At 39.6% G+C, this 12,227-nt stretch overlaps 1 protein-coding gene across 4 annotated transcripts in view; it reads left to right on the forward strand.

Annotated features, from left to right (window-relative positions):
* Positions 1-7,655: 7,655 nt before the first annotated feature.
* PMCA (plasma membrane calcium-transporting ATPase 3) overlaps positions 7,656-12,227 on the forward strand; it is a 194,285-nt gene continuing 189,713 nt past the window's right edge. The window contains exons 1-2 of one of the 4 annotated variants that reach the window (XM_077441537.1): positions 7,656-7,778; positions 9,426-9,875. The gene's annotated coding sequence lies outside the window, so the exon portion shown is untranslated. The remainder of the gene's footprint in view (positions 7,779-9,425; positions 9,876-12,227) is intronic. The other 3 variants (XM_077441541.1, XM_077441539.1, XM_077441540.1) reach the window with 3 other exon arrangements.

Raw genomic sequence — 12,227 nt, forward strand, 5'->3', positions numbered from 1 at the left:
AGGTTGGGAACCGCTGCTGTAGCCAATAATGATTTTAACCGTAATGCTTTTCCCGGCGATGTTCCATAATATAATGCACGCTGTGATGCTGAAATTATTCATGGTTTTAATGCATTGATGACTCACATTAAATCGGAATTATAGGAATCGCTAACTTCATTGATCATTAACATTAATTTATTCACAAATCTGTACGAAAATATATATTTTATTAGTTTTACCACAGCTAATAATAAATAATTGAATTTTGCAACGCTTATCTTATTATTTTTTAAGTTGACCGGAAATGGTCCCCTTTTTTCATAAACCCCTCGATAAATCGGATTGAAACCTTTTTACAAAGTGATAAATAAAATTAAGTGAAGTTCCTTCAACCGAAAGTGGCAGTTTAATCTTGTTCGATTTTTCTTCTATTTTTTCGTCCTTTTGAATACATGTACATATGTATGTGCTCTTCACGAGAAAATTCCAGTATAATTATTGTATTCATGCGTAGAGGTGGGTTCATAATCCAAATCAAAGGCTTAAGTCGCTTCACAGCATTTATTCAACGATTCAGAAGGTCCACACGGATCCACCGCTTACTCATTCTAGAATAATCCGATCTACCGTATGTATGTACCTCCTTATAAAAGACAAGTTGCACATGATGGCTTCCCCGATCTATTAATGTGTCTTTTGTCTAGGCCAGTGATTCTTAACCTGGGTTCGATTGAACCCCAGGGGTTCGGTAAGTCAGTCTCAGGGGTTCAGCGGAGGTCAAGACACACCCGAATCATATGATTCGGGTGCCAATTAAGAAGGGTTCGGTGAATGCGCATATGAAACTGGTGGGGGTCAGTACCTCCAACAAGGTTAAGAGCCACTGGTCTAGGCACATAGTCCACCCTGGCGAGTCGCACGCACTCGCCCGGGTCTATGAGAACTCCAGAGTATCCTTTGTTTGGGCACTTACTGAGTCCCATTAGCCTAATCCGGGGGTCTCTATTGTTCACCCATGAATGCACTTAGATAGTGGATACTCTCTCTCAAGTTCCCACGTTACAGTATTGTAAACAAAAAAAATCAAAAAGTTTGATAAACCGGAAGTGAGAATTTTTTCCACTTTCCAAAAGTCAAAAATGTTTTGACCACACGATTTTTTTCCACACTACTGAACGTATCGAGCTGAAAATTGATATTTGTATTCTATATTTTTATTTTATTTTAAATTTTACATGTACCACGAATTAATTACAAACAATGCAGCATTTTTATTACATAAATCACTGTATTTTGAGAAGCTGAAGAACACGAAATTAACAATTAATGAGTTAATTTACAATTAATGAATAGTATACATATTACCAGCAGTATGGCTCAGTGGTAACGAGTATGTTTAGCACCAAGTGATTATTGGGTTCGATCCTGCTATACTGCTGGTTAGATTTGGATATTTGTGACTCCAAGTCGCTCGTTTCTTATCAGAGTTTGCCGATTTTATCTGATCATTGTTGAAACGGTTCCTCAAAATTGGCAAAAAAATAATCCTACCTGCTGTGACAAATATTCTGTGTTGAATCTATGCACAATTTGTAAATATTATGTACAAATCTATAATCCATAGATGTCTCAATGGACTAACTCATTAATTGTGACGATAAGGTTTTCGGTAGAATTCGTAAACAGGAAGTAATATTTTTTTAAAGGAATATTTATTTTGACCTTTTAAATTATTTTTATCTTCTTGATATTCTATTCTTATAATATGTATAGTGGTATAAAGTAATAAAACAAATTTGAACAAAATCCGTCAGCCGGAAGTACATAGAACTTTTGTCTTGCTCCCTACATTAGCACTCTTGTTTCGAAAATGCTGCCATAGCCAGTATGTTTGAACGTGTATGTGTGCGCCACGAATTTGGTTTTTTATCCTTGTAATATATTCTTCAAATATATAGATAAAATCATGGGTTGGTCACATTAAAGTGTTTGTATTTATTTAATTAGTTTTTATTTATTAACGGGTGAGTCTTGGCCGTTATTTGTGGCCATCGACCAACTGGTGAGTGTTCTTTAAGTCTCACAAACATACGCGAATTAAACACTATGGTGCAAAACTCGTATTTTTTGTTTATTTACCAATCAGTGACTGTTATTACACACAAATGAATGTGCTTATCAAGGTATCAACAAGCTAATCGACCAATTAGTGGATGTTTATTTGTGTTTATCGAGCAATGAGTGAGTGTCAATCGTTCTTTGTGCTAGTCGATTAATTTTTGAGCGCTTTTTATTTTTTTAAGACTACAAAAAACCGACATTAATAAAACCTTGATTAAAAGACACAGCGATTATAAAATTCGTATTGAAAATTTCATCTTGAAACTTTAGCCCAGTTGTAAAGACATTTGATTTTTGATTTTTAAATGCTTTTTATTATTACGAAATTATATTCACAATACATCTTATTTCTATTTTAATAGCTACTGATCTACTGATCATTTTCTATTTTACAATTTTAATTTAATTTTGTTAGTAATCATAGTATTATATTATATTATTCTAATGTTAATGTACAGCATAATAGGAAAAGAGCTCTAAAACCTATTTAAAATTAAGACATGCATTAAACTCGGGTATGTACATAGTGTATTTAGTCGTAATCAGTGGTGTAGTGGGGCAGGCGTGACCCGAAGCAAAGCACCGGTACTTCTCTCTCGAGCTGGAACGTGCCCCTCTACGTTTAAATGTAAAATGCATAGTTTAAGAGAGCATAAAATATCTAACTCTTATTTGTTGTAAATTTATTTTTTCAACATTATTTTTTACAAAAGTTGTACGTTCGCTGCATATATGCACATGATTTATATTTTAACTAAATAATTATTTATACTTACATAGGTCAAATAATTGACATGTCCGGTAGTAAAGATGAAGAGATAAAGAAACCTATGAAATTAGGATGGAGTGCATTTGGACGAATGAATGTTGTTTTAAAATCAAAAATGCCACTTTGCCTGAAGAAAAAGATCTTCGATCAATGCGTTTTGCCAGTGATGACGTATGGATGCGAAACTTGGACATTGAACGCCTAGATGCTACACAAAATCTAATGCACTCAAAGAAGTATGGAACGCTGTATGCTCGGCATAACGAGGAAAGACAGGAAGTGGAACACGCGGGTGAGAAGTATGACAAGGGTAGTGGACATAATGGATAGAGTAAAGAGATTGAAATGGCAAAGGGTGGGCCACGTGGCTAAAATAATGGACGAAAGGTGGACAAAATAAGTGCTTTAATGGTACCCGAGAGAATGCAAAAGGTTAAAAGGAAAACCGCAGGGAAGATAGGTAGACGAAATTAGGAAAATGTGTGGGGTGAGATGGATGAGAGCTATGCAAAACAGAGATGACTGAAAGCGTGTTGTAGGGGCTTTCATCCAGCAGTGGATGGTGAGCGGCTGTAAATGATGATGATGATATGTGCGACCACTTTTGCGACATGTAGAGAATCATCATTCATCAATCGATTTTTAAACGAATTCGACACGCCCTACAATGACCAAACGGAACCACAGAATATGTAGAACAAAAGACGACCCTTTGCACGTGTCACGACAACTCCTATCCACCAACTGTTTTTTTCAGTCAGCAGAATTCCTATTTAGACCCAGAGACTCCAGCCTCCTTAAAATTAAACTGTGCTTATCGTCCTCTCTACACACATCCATATTTTCTTGATCTACATCTGGCTGAACGCAGTCTCCACATAGTCGCACGTACATATGTACAACTTCTATAGACATTTTTTTCAAAATTTCAAAAGGCAAATTACAATAACTATAATGGAAGAAAGAAAAATACTTTTTGTTTTTAAATCTTCCTTACATTATACAAATAATAAATTTATTTAAAAAAACCCTCTTTATATATTAAAAAAAATAAGGCCGGGGGGGAGATGATACACTACGCCACTGGTCGTTATGACGTCTTTTATTCACTGTCATTTTCGCAACTATTCGTATAGATTTGTGGGAGGACAAAAAAGTAGGTTTAATAACAAGTCAAATATAGGCCATCGGGACTAATAAATTCCTTGATATTTTGAATACAGCTGTTAGCTAACAGAAAAAAAGTGATCTTTTGTTTCCAATGGGTATTATTTTAAGAAAAAAACTCAAAATTATACAATTGTATTTTTTTTCCACTCTAAACAAATGCATCAACTTTCATACAAAGAATTTAAATCATTTCAAATTATGTACATATTGCCAATTCATGACAAAATTATATAGTAGTGACTAAAAGCATCGTCGAGTACCTATAAAAATACGTACGGACCATAAAACGAACAATACAAACTGGACAATCCAATTTTTGCAAGAGTTGTATCGACCCTCTAGTAAATATGTCAAATTTGTGTTGTTTTTTAAAGCAAATTGTTCAATTTGTTGAAATCGGCTGAAAAATTGAGAATAAATAATAATACTGTTTCTTCCATTTTATTCCGGAATTAAGAAATTATAAATAAACATAATCATAGGGATTTTCCTATGCTGACACAAAATTAATTAGTAACCAAATATGTGCAAATATGGCAAAACTGAGTAATGCACAATCCGCGGACCACATTCAGCCCGAAATGACAATTGTTGCGTCCCGAAATGTTGTACTTCATCACCAAGTGTTTCATTAAATATGAAAAAAATCTGTTTGAAAACATCAAAAATCTGTTTGAAAAAACAAAGAAAAGCATCCAATGTACTTATGTATGAAGAGTATCTGATATGTAACAATTAAATTTACAATAGAAAAATACATATCAATTCTAGTATAAATAAATCGTCATTATTTTTGCACATATTACACATTTTGCACAATAATTAGAAAATGGATAAGTTGGTCAATCTGTAAAGATTGGGTAAAAGTCGGGTTTCTAGACGAGGCGGACCCACTAGGCTCGGTCGACCCCCTCCTTCCTGTGATTGGCTGCTCTTTGCGAATACTCAAGTATTGCCGTTCCGTGAATAAACTCGACTTTTACCTGATGAAATACTCCGACATATACTGTCTGGTTCGCATATAATTTCGGACGGTTGGGAAGCGTACGGAAATATTCCACATATTGCGAATGGAATATACACGCATTCTTTTGTGGTTCAATACAAATTCATCTAAATATGAATCAAAACGGGCACGCGTTGTGCCAAATTGACGCTTCATCTTTCTTTTCACACGCATCCACACATTTTCCATATTGTGCGTATGTATTTCACTATCATTTGGATCCACGAAGATCCACGATCACCGCATTTGGATCCTGGTGAACCACTTTTACTGGAATTCGGAATATTTCCGTGCGTTGCCCATATTTAAATGTGCTATAGACACATGTGGTGCCTCACATAAAACATTGTAGTATCCTTGATCCTGACAGCATTTTTATGTACGACAGCGCTCCTTGTCATCGAGCTTGGGTGAAAAATATTGCAAAAATTATAAAACTTTTTACTATTTTGTAAAGTTTTATACTATTTTGAATTTTTAAAGTTTTATGGCGGGTCGCGTACCGGTGCCGATAAGGGCGAAATCACACAGCGCGGTATGTAGGACGTTTTTTTTAGATAGTTTTAAACGTATATAAAAGCTCCGTCCGAAGGGTCGAATTGGTATATATCACCGTCAAGTTAGTATAAACAATTCTATAGAATTTCAACGAGACCGCTCCAATGAATAGAAGATCACATGAAATATATTTTTTGTATATTTAAAACTATCTAAAAAATATATCCCACGTACAGCATACCGCATCCCTCGCTATGTGATCGCGCCCGAAATGGTGGCAGGACAACGTACCGGCGCGTACCGGCTATTCTATGTACAACCCGGCGTATATCAGATGTGTCGAGCATACCATCAGCAATTCTATATCTTGTATAAAAGTAACAAATCAGAAACGCTTCTGCGATGAGACAAACTAGCGATCGTGAAAACGGTAATTGGATTATTCATCACATTGCGGTGGTCACAAAGACAATTTTTGCCATGAAAATCACGAATACACAATATTTGGCACTCAAGTTCTCGTTAGTATGATGGACTTTTCAGCTGCCAGATGTTCCGTTATAGAGATTTTAGTGACTTTGTGACGAGTCCTTTGTGACCAGTAAGCACCGAACCCTTGAAAACAGAGAGTCTGTCATTATAACTTGGCAGCAATCTTATTGAATTGTCTCTAAACAGTGCTACTCAAACTATGGTACGCGGCCCAGTACTAGTCCGTGTACCAGCGGTAGCCGGTCCGTGCACAAATAAGTAAATAAAAAATTATAACGTATATATTAATTAATTTGGAAGATAAACTAATTGAACTGACTTCAAATGAAGAATTAAAAAAGTGTTTTGAAACCAAAACTTCACTTGCATCCTTTTAGATAAAACTGAAAGCAGAATTCTTCCCAGATATTTAAAAATATGCACTGAAACTCTTTTACCTTTACGAGACTGGTTTCTCAAACATTAGTTTAATAAAGACAAAATATTGTAATAGTGTAAATATTCATGATCCATTAATTGTCTTGGATAAAACCACGGAATTAATTGTCTTCAATAATAAATACCACGACTGGATAAGTTATTATGTCTCATTAGTTTTTTTTTTTATTTTCATTTTTCATCTTTGTCTAAGTATATATATATATATATATGATATATAGGGGTCTACGTGACGAGCCAGAATGTTAAATTACAGAAAACACAAATATCGGAAGGCAAAGATCGAAAATCGAAAGATAAAAAAAGGGTGCATGGTAAACGGTACATATTCATTTAATTTGTGCGAGGAGGGTAAAACAGGAACAAGAAGAACAGGTTTTTCCTCCCGTATTCTGCGCGCGCACATTAATACGGGAGGAAAAGCCTGTTCCTCTTGTTCCTGTTGTATCCTGCTCGCGCAAATTAAGTGAGTATGTACGTGAATATGTACCGTTTACCATGCACCCTTTTTTATCTTTCGACTTAAGATCTTTCGATTTTCGATCTTTGCCTTGCGTTTTCTGTAATTTAACATTCTGGCTCGTCACCGAGACCGCTTAGATGATTGTCCTGACCACTTTAGTGACTCTTTTAGTATTTTTAGGACAAAGGTGAAGAAAATAATATGTGATTGATTTGCTTCTTCACCTTCATTGTCTTTCTTTTTCTTTTTTACTTTATCTGTTTCTTTTGTTTTTTTTAAATCTTGATGTTTTTGTAATTTTACTTTTTTATATCAACATGTGGTGCTCACTGTAAATGGAATATTATATTTTTATCTGTGTTTATTATTATTTTTTGTCTCACTATACAACTTTCTTTTTATATTTTATTCTGTATGTGTGCCTATTTAAATAAATAAATAAATATAACTTTTTTATTTAAAAATATGATGCTGGTCCGTGAGAATTACTGAAAAATATATGCTGAAAAAGTTTGAGTAGCACTGCTCTAAATGATCTATACGAGTTGAACCCTATGAACTCTTTCTTTCAAATATGACCGAAGCATACTCTATGTTGCTGTGAACTAAACTGTTACCGAGCAATTCGATGGTCGATGTTCGAAGAACGTTGTGTTTGGATTTTTGAATTTAGTCAGGCTGTAGGGGTCGCACTCGCACGGCTTGGCAGTGGCAACACTGGCGGTGAGGGTGCAGTGGAGGGGGTTTCGGCGCGCGGGCGGTGCGCGGAGAGCGGCGTGGCCGCAGTCGGCGCGGAGCTGTGAGATGCGAGGTGGCGCCGGAGCCGCGGACCGGAACAGGTGCGGATCCGACCGATCGGCGCGCCGGTTCTCCCCGACCGCGCCGGTTCGCCCCGGGCGCTCCGCCCCCCGCGCCTTCGCCCCCGCTGACGGAGCGCCCTCGCAGCGGCCGCGCCCGCTGCACCGCCTATCGATTTTGAGGGGCGGCGCGCCCGCCCGGGGACACGCTGACGTCACGCACGCCGACCCGTACCCCGCACCCCGCACCCCGCGCCTGCACCTGCATTCGCCCCTGTCGCCATCGCCGTCGCCGTCGCCGTTTGTCAAATCTGACAGTTGACGTAACGCGCGAATTTTTCAGTGCCCGCAAATAGGTCGCCGGTGAAAGTATCCGCGCGCGTCCGAATCTCCTAGGAGAGCCGGTTGTACTATATTTAGTGCGGCGAAAATCGCCGCCCGCCGACACTATTTTTAAATTACACGCTCGTTCGACCTTTCATTGTGAACGCGAAGGTATTCACCCGGTTTGATTCGAAACAGGCTGGCCAACCGGCGGAGGCGGTTTCAGCGCGACGTGCTAACGCCGGCTCGCCATTGGTCGACGCCGAATTCGGCCCGCCAATAGCGAGCCGGCCCTCGAATCGGGGGGCTCCAATGTTAGTTCACGCTTTTTTGTTTTCGGAACACTAACCCTCAACCCACTTCGTTCAGGCGGCAAAACTTCTCTCATCCGTTGAAATTCAAATGACTTGCACGTTGTTTACGTATTGTATAACGGTGCATACTCACCGGGCCAACGAAGGCGAGCGAAGGGTATATACCACACGTTCGGTTAATAAATGATGGCTGTACAGCTCGTTACGACCAGTGGGGTATGAAATATCGAAATAAAAATTAAATAACGAGCGTTTTATTAACCGAAAGTGTGGTATAATAGCCATCGACAAAAAAAAACTGTTGGCCCGGTGAGTACGCACTATAAGACTTTTTATGTAATATGTAAGCAGAGCATCTTCAATCTACAGATTGAAGATTGTGACGTGCGAAATTTCTTATCGAGTGTCCCATTATGCGGACCACTGTCGTGTCGAAATTTCGCACTCGTCGGTTCTGGAAGTGTCGCTTCAGAGTGTGATGAAATATTTCATTAATTTCTTGGCATGCTAGAGTGTGCGTGAGTATGCGTGAGTGAGAAGTTGAAGATGGACGTTTTCAGTTGAAGTTTTGCAATCTGAAAGAAGTCGCGGTAGGGGTGGGTTTCGGCGTTCAGGTGTCGCGCGCTTTCAGATATTATTTAGTAGGAGCAGGATGCCGGTGCGAGGTTAGGCGGGTGGGTGGCGCCGGGGGTGCGGGCGGTCGTTCGTGGGGTGGGTAGATAGTGGGCAGGATAGAATCGGAGAGGGGAGGGCGGGCGTGTCGGCCATGGTGGCGGGGTGCAGTGCGCAGACTCGGGGGCTCGTGGGGTGGGCGGGGATGCGGGTGGGGGCGCGGGCCGGTTTCGGGGCGAGTCCTCGGCGGGCGCCGCTGCTGCCTGCACTTATCGATCGTGCCGATCCGCTCGGGGGGCGAAGGCGCCGGAAGGCGGCTTTCGTTCGGTGACCTTTGGCCCGCTCCGTTCCCCTCCGCTCTCCCATCCCCCCCGCTGCGCCCCCAACGTGGCGACGGACACCCCGACGCCTTCTGACCCCTGACGTTTTCGCCTTTCAGCAAGGGAGGACTTCACGCCCTGTGAAAAGACCAGACCGCACGTGTGCTCGCCGTATATAAATACTTATATAAACAAAAGAAAGACTCGAAATTAAGTATGCATAATAAGTAAAAATATTAGTTTTTCCCATCCCCCACCTTCTCCTCTATCTATCTGCCTCTCAGTCTCTCTGTCTCTCTCTCTCTCGCTCTCTCCCGTCGCTCAACTCCGAAGACGATGCAAACGGACGACCGGATCGAGGACTCGACCTAAAATTAAGTAAAAATAATTATTAAACGGTGGTGTTGCGACAATTTCGGTGCTTCGATGTTAGTCGTTTTATGATGAAACTTCACAGTGCCTCTTGTATTATATGATACTGTTTGGGATTACAAACTGTTGTGCGGGGGTGGAACGAAGGAGCTCCAGTGCAGCCTCATAATCCCGGTCCAACGTCTTGCCCGGTTCTGGTGAGTCTACATACCCCTACTAACATCCTATTGAATTTTTAATACGCTTAAGTTTCGTTAACAGGGACGACCCGACGCTAGTTGTGAGAGCTTCGGCGATTGTTTCGACGAAACGGAACGCTCCGATCGCCGATCAAGTGCAAGGTCAACGAGTGAGATATTTATCTCGATTATCTTAAACCCGTGACCGAACCAGAAGACGTGCCGAACATTACTGTCACTGTTAATTTGAACCATACACTAGTAATTTTGAAAATGTGTCTAAATCATCCGTACAACGGTGATTACTTTCATATCGACGATAATGGTGAACGGTGTAAAATTCGAGAATAATGGTGATAATTGATTCATCGCATTTGTACAACAGAAGATTGATATTTATCGAACGATAAATGCTCCTTCAAGTACTGTGACCCTTCAAATAATCTTTAAATACTATGTTATCAGTGTTAAAGCACTTCAATTGAAAACGCATCAAGTTCTTTGATCGATGATATGTAATAAAATGGCCAAGGAAAAAAATAGTGTCAACTATCTATGATGTGATTTTATTACTAGATTTGAAAAACATGATCGACTTGAAGATTCGAAGCTACTTCCGAATTGAAGTGTGTGATTGTGTTGAGAGGAAAATCTGTGAATATCGCAAAATATCTACTCAATCGATAATACTTCGTTAGAGAAGTCCTATTATCGCGTGTTTGGCCGCCGGTCTTATTGGCCGCTGCCAGCGATCAAAATCTGTCGACAGAACATTAATAATAGATTTCGAACATCACTCGACCGGATTCCTCATAAAATGTTCTCGTTTTAATGCAACCGACCCACCCGACTAGACGTTCGGAGATTCGATCGGTGCACTCTCACACCCCCCAGAGCGTTACGTTACGTAAAGAGCGCACCCTTCAGATTTTCCACGACGATAAAGCACGGATGGTCGTTGATTTTCCGCGGCTTATTTGTCACCAGGCTTGAGACAGTGTTTCCAACCCCGAAGGGTGCGATTACGCAATACCAAGTTCACGTTGGTTCAATCGCAGCTGTTCCAATTGTTGTCTTGTTTTATGGCCGTTTCTGTGCCAACTGCTCTCTGCTGGGTGTTGTACGCGCCGATCGATCGTCTTCTTCTGTTGCTTCTACATAGTGGTGCTGCTTGCTGCTTACAGTTTGACGGTCGCGCTGCTAGGTGAGCAGAGTTCTCCTTATGTCATAGCTATTTCCAATACGTTCGTGGGTAGACGAGACGCCGTCTACAGACCAGATGACTGCGCCTGCTCCAAAAATCAGTTTGCGTCGGCGACATATGATCGAGTGACGTAAATTGAAAATAAAATATCACACGGCTCCAAAAACATGACTAGAGGTGACTGCAATCGCAGTTCATTGACTAAAATGAAAAGTCATCGTAAACTGTGCAGTGCTGATCTAGTATAATCAAGGCAAACATTGGATTGAAAATATACAGTGCTGGTGGAAGGCGTGTGAGCTTGCATATTTAAGGCATAAAATATACAACAAAACACGATGCGCTTTAGGCGTGAAAAATGTGTGGGATTAAATGGCTCCCAATAGTGTTTGTTGTGCATTCGCGCAAGTGAATCCAGTGAGTATGTGCTTATAATAGTCCAGCAGTAAGAACTTTAGAAGTTGGTGGGCGTTCTATGTATATAATGCCATTCCTGTGCTATTCCTGAGCTGCATAATTTTTGGGCGCAGGTGTTTCATCAGTGTAATCATCATAAATGAACATTTCAATCTTCAGCCTACGTTACATTATATGTAACAGAAATAGGCAACATTTATACAGCTGAGAGCCACAACCAGTGGAAGCTGAAATTCTAAATTACTTGGCTATATAAGAGAAAAGACGATGGTCGTAAAAAATAAAATTAATAACTAATGTGTGTACATTCTGCAAATCATTAAATGAAATTATCTTCGAAGGGAAATTTTTTTTGAGAAAAAAATTATTTAATTGACATTTTTATGGGATAACACCCAAAAAATGATAACATCAATAAAATACTTAATTTATGGATATTGAAATTATGTAAAATAATTAGGATAAAATTGGCGTGCCACCTACCTATTCACATACAACATTTTTTGTGTTATGTTATTATATATGTGTTCGTGCAGTAAATTATCGTATGTTTAGTAAGTTGTTAGTGATTCGAATAAAAAATTATACCGTCAAAATAATGATGTATTTCTTCATGACTTCTTGATTGATCGCCGGCTGCTTTCTGATGCTTTCCATCTCTGTTATAATTGGTATTGGTATTCCGGAAATGTCGGCGATTTATCGTAAGGAATAGGCTGATTATTGTGTTTCGCTGTTGGATATTTTTC

This window comes from Arctopsyche grandis, chromosome 11 (assembly GCF_051622035.1).
Source record: "Arctopsyche grandis isolate Sample6627 chromosome 11, ASM5162203v2, whole genome shotgun sequence".
Lineage (NCBI taxonomy): Eukaryota > Metazoa > Arthropoda > Insecta > Trichoptera > Hydropsychidae > Arctopsyche > Arctopsyche grandis.